Genomic DNA, 9,349 nt, shown 5'->3' on the forward strand with positions numbered 1-9,349 from the left:
GCCACCAGGGAGTATTAATCTCCCCGGGAGAGCAGGAACAACAGTCATGCGATCCTTGCATTAACAAGATCGCCTCTAAACACGTGGCTTCGAAAAACAAAGTGGTACTATCTAACACGCACACACACTCATTCACATACACACACAATCGCACACACATATACACATACATATATATATATAATCAAGAAGTAAAAATTAAGTTTACAAGCCAAAAGTTTCTGTAAACTTAAAGCAAATATAAATGTTAATATTTATATGGTAATCCCAAACAAATGAACAAAAGTTTAATACAACCAAAATAGGAAATAGAGCTTGTCATAAAGGAACACAATTTAAGATTGTAATGTATAATTAACAAGAATTTGTTGTCCAATAGGATACTCATAAAAATATTAAGATTTTCTTAATGCGTGGAGTTTCAAAGAATGCGTACTTTTCATCATAGGAAATATTAATATTTCTTTTTTTTATATCTTATCGAACAATAAATTTTGTAACTTATATAATTTACAGTCTAAAATTGTGTTCTTTATAAAAATTACTTTCGCTGTGTGTGTGACCCTGTCCCTCGCAGCTCAGCAAAGTGTCTTACTGTGGCAGGTACCGTTAATCGATTTGGTACGTCTTAATTTCGCAACAGGGTTGATATGTCACCGATTTATCGATCTGTCGCACTAGAAGAGAGGCAATTTCATGCACGCAAAAGAAAAAATCAACTCAGTCCTCTATTCTACTAATTAAATTCAAGAAAAGATATACAAATATATAGTTATGTACAATTGTCCATAGTTTAATGTTGATTTTTGACAGACTCCGCTAAGTCGATAGGTAGATTTTTCTCGGTATTGCGGTGGGGAAAGAGACAAGTTCTACTGTTTCAACTCTCAACAACTTCGGCTTCAACTGCCGGGTTCGAGTCTTCGCCCTGTTGATATATTTAGGGGAGGGGTGAAACCGGGGTTGTTCCCTGGACGCATCGTATCCAATTACGTCACCCCAGGTGAAGTTCCCCCTTTCTCCAGTGCACCTGTGGATTTGCAGGCGCTTTTCTCACGACCGAGTGGATTATGCTCATAACCTCGGTCGGGGCAATCGTACTCAAAGGCTAAAAATCTCTCCTCTAACCTTGAGTCATCATTCGTTTGTATTGAAAACGAAATTATGTTTTTGTCACATCTCTTCAAGTGACATTGTGTTGTTGCGTTTCATAATACAATGAAATTTACAAATCCAATCTTTCTCTCAGCAGGGTCTTTTGCCGTCACCCCGGCACACCAATGATAATTGAAGAATAAAAAATCATATCTACCCGGCACCTTCCAGTGTTTTTGGAGTCTCAGACCCCTCGCCGCCGGGGGGAGGACCAACCGTTCCCTAGAACTGTCACGTCACACGTGTGTATAATGGTCTATACCGAACTACTTTGTCGATTTTTGGTCTGGGTATTTGAAAGTTATATATGGGGGATTCGGAACTTTGGTAAAATCAACTGCTAATGGGTTAAAATTGACACATTGGAATTACCATGCGTAATTCAACGAAATCTGTATCTTCTACACATGCTAAAATATACATTTGTACGATTATCGACGTTAACTTTTTAAGTATTGGTATCTATGTGGAGTTAGCTCAGATAGTAATGAACAAGGTTGAAGAGCTACATGTTTTGGTTTCGATCCTAGCTGATGGCACTTAATTCATATATTTTTCAACTGTTGATATCACTGCATATAGAATATACAATAGAATAATCAATAGAGATAACTACTTATATTTTTGTCAATTTCAACAATAAGCAATGTTATCTACCTAATTGTCATGTCACAATTACTTCGGTCTTCCATGATTACACGAAAAAATGATTTCGGTTATGTTTGTTTTGTCACGTGACATGTGACGTAAACACAAAGGAAATAGCTAAATTTTCTAATTTCTTCGAAAACTATATTATTTCATAATTAATTTCGTTTTTCGTAATTTTGGGATATTTTAATTACTGCGACATGGCAATTAAGTAGATCCTATTGGTTTTACTTGAAAATCAATATTTCGATTTCAGAATTTCGCTATAAGGAAGAAGCACCAAAATGTTTGCGAATATTTTATTTTTCTCTAAAAAATCTGCGAAAATAAGGATATTTATTTTAATAAAAAAAAAACAGTTTACCAAACTATTTCCTTTTTTTAACTTATCCTACAACATTTTTACATTCTTTTCTTCTTTGTTTCTACCTTTTGAATTATCGTCGGTCTCCCACTTACTTTGTTGGTTTATTCTTCAGCTCCTTTTGCCTACAGAGCGATGGTCTGCGCATTAGTACACTTACAGTTTCCAAAATATTGAGATGCTGTTTGGAACGGGCCTTGTGTACAATTCGAAAAAAGTCATCTGAATACGCTTCACCATATGCTTTATTGTCATACAAGTGCGCACTAATTGATGACTCATGAATAGGTGAGCGCTCGAATGTGCTCTATGAATGCCCGGATGCGTTCTGTGAACGCCTGGATGTGTTCAACAATGTGTTTATTTTAGACACCCAAGACTTTCGAAAACATGCAGGCACATGCTGTGCCAATCTCTCTCCCAGACGTTGAAAAGTACGACCCATATCACATGACATCACATGACATTTAAATTGGTATACAACAAAACATTTTTGTAGTGTGGGAAGTGCATCTATCTTAAAAGCTGGCAAGACAGTTTTAGTGCCGAGCATCACACGGGGTTGTACCGCATAGAAACAGTGAGATACAGTCGAAGTAATTTTATCGACAAACCCTTTACCAATGGAACCAATATAAGGGGTTTCAGATAAACGTTACGCTTAGTCGGGCAAAGTATATATATATATATATATATATATATATATATATATATATATATATATATATAGCGTTAGTTCAGCTAACCTTTCCTTCATATATAAAAGAAAACATTATTAGATAGTCGTTCATGATGTTTGAGTTGTGAATTTAGTATCTCGAATTCAGTAAAAGTACTTTCTCTTTAAATCCTATAAATCAATATATATATATATATATATATATATATATATATATATATATATATATGCATATATATATATATATGCTAGTAAAAGTACCAGTCCTTGACTGGGTTCAAAAACAACCTACAGAAAATGGACTCTGATTTATGAAAGTATGATAGGTTATGAAAAGGAAGGGTTGTAAAGAGATAGCTTCGAATTTGTGGGTATCAAAACCAAAGCAAAATATGATGAAAGTAAAAATAAAATAGATAAACTCCTATAATTTATAATACCATACCTGTTCACACTGAAACACTTATCACAATATTCTGTGGATCTATATTAAAAACCCCGTTAAACTTTATGACATATTTCCATTCTATGGAGGTCAGGCGCGAACGAACACTCCATAATTTTATTATACCATATTTCTTCAAACTGAAACATAATTATCAAAGTATACTTACGTAGATAGATATGAAAAGTATTTATTAAAGTTTGTGCCTATTTCCATTCTATGGAGGCCTGGCGCGAACGCAGACCCCACAATTTTATTATACCATCCCTATTTAAGTTAAAACATACTTATCAAAGTATTATTATGTACATCTATATTAAAAAACACTTGTAAACTTTTTTTAATTTTTTAATTTTTTATTTCCATACTTTGTGGACCAGGCGCGTACGCAGACCCCACAATTTTAATGAATCATCAATATGCCAGATCAAACATACCCATTCCTGTGTCTCGATACATCTTCTATCATTATATGTGATCAGTTTTCTATAATATTCAACCATATAGGAGCCTATTCGTGACCAGACACACACACAGACGTTCAGCTTCATATTATATATATATATATATATATATATATACATATATATATATATATATATATATAGTCATCCACATACAGTACTGTTTCGCTGTTTCACAGCTCATCAGTGCGGCTTGACAAGCAACTACCTCAAGTCAGGATCGAAACCCGATCGCTCACATGACAGTCGGAGCTTCTAACTATTGCGCTATACGGCTGCTGCTTTTCGGCCAGTGAATTAACAATGTTTTGACATTGTCCAAATATCTAAGCTCAGTTTGTTTACACAAATAGCATCGCTTCATACGCTAATGGTAATTTGTCACTTCCCAAATGCTCAACCTAAGATTGGGAGCATTATATATATATATATATATATATATATATATATATATATATATATATATATATATATATATATATATATATATATATATATATATATATATATATATATATATATATTCAATAATAAATCGTAATAAACTCTACAGTCTGACACTTTACTGAAGTGGAACATGTGGTGCAATTGAGATTGAGGTGGCTGGTCACTATAAAATTAACCTCCTCTTCTTTCACTACAAACGCTTGGACTTTTACTTTTCTCTAGTTCAAATGGTGTTTCTTCATGGAGTCAACTCCCAGCTTTGTTATCTTCTGGAACCGACATTTACTTCTTACTTGAGATGAAAGTCTTGCATCAAATCTGTTGCTAAGATACTGGAAAAATTGTTGGATAATTCTACCACTGCAGAAAGTATCGCACGCTCGATGCAATTCTCTATGTTTTTTAGAATGAAATACATCCACATCTTGGGGCATGCCTCTCAGAGTCACCTTTATTTCACTAAAAGTGTACAAAACCGACTTCGGAATCTAGTGGGTGTGCCCTCTTCTCTATCTTACAGTTGCTATTTCACAGAGGCGATATTGCTAGTTTTTCTCTGCTCTCTTGTTATTTTCATGGTAGGTTTTTTTTAAGGAATCACCACTTATCAGGGCACAGAGGCCACTCGAGGATAAAGGTTAAAGAGTGTAAAGTAGTCAAAGGGACAATATAATAATCGCTAGAATTGTAAATTTTGTAAATTTGATTACTTAAGGGGACAGCAAATCAATAACTTGTTTACATTGGACTTGAAGACAACCATATTGCAGTCAGCTGGAAAGCAGGCAAACGAAATAGAGTTTCACAGGTGTGCAGTTTTCAGACAGGTGCTTGACTGAGTGTTTATCTATGCTTCCCTCTGTAAAAAAGTTTTTCACAGTAAAACACCATTTAATTGCAATCATTGTCAAGAATGTTCCTTTATCTGGTTGTGTACTAAAACCTAAACAAAGTTTTCATTAACAGAGGTTTGTTTTTTATAACTGCTCGTCTGTTGAAGACAATGCCAGCGTACTACCACGTGATAATTTTCCAGTAAAATTTAAACAAATCATTGTTGATTCGTTCTCTTTAATAATCAAATTCTGGCCGATTTCAACCATCGTCCACATGACAAACCTATCAACTCTTATCCACCAGTAGCATTCGGGCCTTGATAAGCAGTTAATATTTAATAAAAAAAAGAATTCCACATACATCACCTAAATTCCACATACATCACCTAAATTCCATATACATCACCTAAATTCCACATACATCACCTAAATTCCACGTACATCACCTAAATTCCACATACATCATCTAAATTCAATATACATCACCTAAATTCCACATACATCACCTAAATTCCATATACATCACATAAATTCCACATACATCACCTAAATTCCACATACATCACCTAAATTCCACATATATCACCTAAATTCTACATACATCACCTAAATTCCATATACATCACCTAAATTCCATATATATCACCTAAATTCCACATACATCACCTAAATTCAATATACATCACCTAAATTCCACATACATAACCTAAATTCCACATACATCACCTAAATTCCATATATATATCACCTAAATTCCACATACATCACCTAAATTCCATATACATCACATAAATTCCATATATATCACCTAAATTCCACATACATCACCTAAATTCCATATACATCACCTAAATTCCACATGCATCACATAAATTCCACATACATCACCTAAATTCCATATACATTACCTAAATTCCACATACATCACCTAAATTCCACATACATCACCTAAATTCCATATACATCACCTAAATTCCACATATATCACCTAAATTCCATATACATCACCTTAAATTCCACATACATCACCTAAATTCCATATACATCACCTTAAAGGTTACTCAAATTAGTACTGATCAGGTTAATTGGATCTTGCTTTAATTCCGTGATCAAATGGAAACCGCAGTTTGAACGTAATTATACCGTATACTAGCAGTTCATGCCGACTTTGCTCGGGCCCTATGTACTGTTCATAACTTTATGGTAAATATATATACGTATATATGTATATATATGTATATATATATATATATATATATATATATATACATATACATATTAAAAGTTTTACTCATGTCAAAGTAACTTACATCTAAAATTTCAAATGTTTAGTCACAAAATTGACGGAGGGGTTTGATAGAGTTTTCAAAGGTAAAATCGTTGAACTTTGACCCTTTGACAGCCAAATTTCTGGCCGAAAACCGATTAAAAAGATTTTCTCAAATCTCAATATTCCTGGTGTACAAATCTCGAGTCTGTAGACTGAAAACTGCCAGAGTAATTTGATTTGGAAATGTACACACACAGACACCTGTAGACAATTTAACTTGTATAGATGTATAGACTGGTACTGCGTTATCTATTATAAAAATGTTTGTGTGCGTATGTTTGTATGTCTAGCTAAAAGTAAAAAAAATATTCAAAACAAAGATCCACAAAGTTGGTATATTCTTAGTCAGCGTTGATCCAGATAAAATATATCTAAAATTTAGAAAAAAAAATATTTATTCTATGAAAGTCAACTAGGCCGGTTTTCTTCAGAAGAGAACGTGTTTTTCAGTATTACTATATGTTAATTTATTCAGAAAATACCGACAGGGTATCACGTATACAAAAGAGCGTATGTGTGCGCATATATCTAGTTAGAGAGGTATAGGCTAGATTGAGGAGATTGATAGGTTCGGCGAGAGGGAAGAGGAAAACGAGGAATTTAATTGAAGAATGTTAGAGAAAGGTACAAAGATAGACGTTTTAATAGAAATAGTTTCCACTTTTGCCTCGGGCAACGCCAGGTAGCCATGCTAGTCGTTAAATAAGAGTAAGTCGTCATTTAAATCTCATGTCATAACTTTGAAACTCGACAATTTCCTGCTATAGATTTTTCTCTTTTTTATTCTCTTCACTTAAGTTAACCCTATAAAATATAAAACGTTTTAGTTTAAGTTGAAGCAAAGATCAAACGATGAATTACCTCCCCTTCTAAGAAGACACATTTCAATTCGTTAAATAATAGGTTACAGACAGAAAGAAAAAGATCCCCCACCTCGCATACACAGCTTTAAACTTAAAAGAGGGTATTTTAAATATTTCGACGTGTTTATAGATGCGTCTCCGCATCTATAAGAAAAAGTAATGTCTGTCATTCAGTAGGTTGGTCAATCACGTTTACGATTGCGATCGCAAGTCTATCGCAGATAGAATGAATTCGTTTGATTATACATGCGTCCAATCCGCTTTCGGTCGATATAACCTCCAACCTTCTTCAGGAATATCTTGTCGAACTCGGAGATGTTTCTGTCGAACTCGCAAAAAACCCATGGCGCAGTAGTTAGAGTGCTTAGAAACATTGATTGTAAAAGTCATATTCTCCTGAAGGGTGAAGGTCTAATTCCCAGTGTGGACGACTGAAAAATACAATTGCGAATTACTTAGGGCATCTATCCCAGTCATGGCTGACGGAACAAGAGCATGCTACCCCCGTGAAGTAAATAATTGGTTCCGTTAGCGATTCCGTCCAAATTCCTGAGTTTACAGAAACATTCCTGACTTCGACAAGATATACTTGAACAAGGTCGAAGGTTACATCGGCCGAAACGTTCTGAAAATGACACTCAAGATGAGAACAGTAGACTGAAGAATCTAAATGATACAAATACATTATGCCTGTCCGACCGTTTGTCACGTTTAAGATTTTGATAGTATTTTCATTATTCTATTGCACTTTTTCATTGGTTCCAGGCATATGTTTGCAATAGAATTTAATAACATCTCTCACTCTGAAAGGTATTTTTACAATGCAGAATTGTATAGTTGTTATGATCAGATATGCGAAAATTTGTGCTTATCGACGTTTATATAAAGGCACAGGCTATTGAGTTATATATAGTTAGCTAATCAGCTTCCTAGTTGCTATCGCTCCCATTGTTCTTTATTTCATATAAATAGAAATATGATGTTAGAATGTTGTTTTATTACCGAAAGTATACATTTTAGACACTTGCAATAAAGTGATAAATACTTAAAGAAAATAGAGAAATTAGCATAAATTTCAAAATATCTGTTCAAATTCCACAAAAAAATCGGGGAAATAAGACACCTTGTTATGCTCTTCCAGTGTACGAAATTTTACTTCTGTGTGTTTCATAGCCATATAAAAATTAAAAAAATATTGACTTGCAATAAAACGATACGCGGTATTTATATATATATATATATATATATATATATATATATATATATATATATATATATATATAGTAGAAATGGTAATTAATAAAAACCTGAAGAGATTGCTCAATACTGTTGTAGAGCAAATATGCGTTTTATTTTTTATTACCGTATCTTTCTGTTAAGGACCTTAAAATCCAAAACTAAAACATTACCGACATACCAAACACCGCCTCCCACTCTTCCCCCTTGTTCCCTTCCTCTTTTTTCGGCTTTTCTCGCACCCCTCCCCTGACATCATTCACTCTTTCATCCTATCATAACGAACATTTCTGTAAAAGTCTGAAAAAGCTACGGACGGCCAAAAAAAACCGGCCGGGTAGCTGAAACAATAATGTAACTTAACAAAAAGATACGGTAATAAAAAATAAAACGTATATATATATATATATGCACACGGCGTATGTATGCTGGACTTGATTTTCAGATAACCTATAACGGTTCACATGCCATTGAATCTAATTATCTATTGAAAATTTGTAATTATTTACATATATGAATTTTTAAATATATGAATTTGTTAGATATATAAATCGGTTGAATGTGTTGATTAATTAAATATATAAACATGTTGAATCTGTTCTTACTTTTCTGCTTAACTTTTATAAAATTCGAGATGGCGTTAAATTACTCAAAATGTGTGTACGCCGTAAAGCAACAACAACGAATCAATTCCAAAAGCATTTTTGTCGGTTTGTCATGCTTTAGTTCTACATAGTATTTTCGTCGATATGTCAGACTTAATTTATAAACGGCAATATGATTGGTCTATCGTGCTTATGTTTATTATAGCATTTGCTGTTAGTCTTATCTCTAAATAGCATTTTACTTGATATCTTACGCTTCGGTTTTAAACAGCAT

The sequence above is a fragment of the Euprymna scolopes genome, chromosome 16, assembly GCF_053919585.1.
Source record: "Euprymna scolopes isolate OS-2025 chromosome 16, ASM5391958v1, whole genome shotgun sequence".
In the NCBI taxonomy this organism is placed as follows: Eukaryota; Metazoa; Mollusca; class Cephalopoda; order Sepiida; family Sepiolidae; genus Euprymna; species Euprymna scolopes.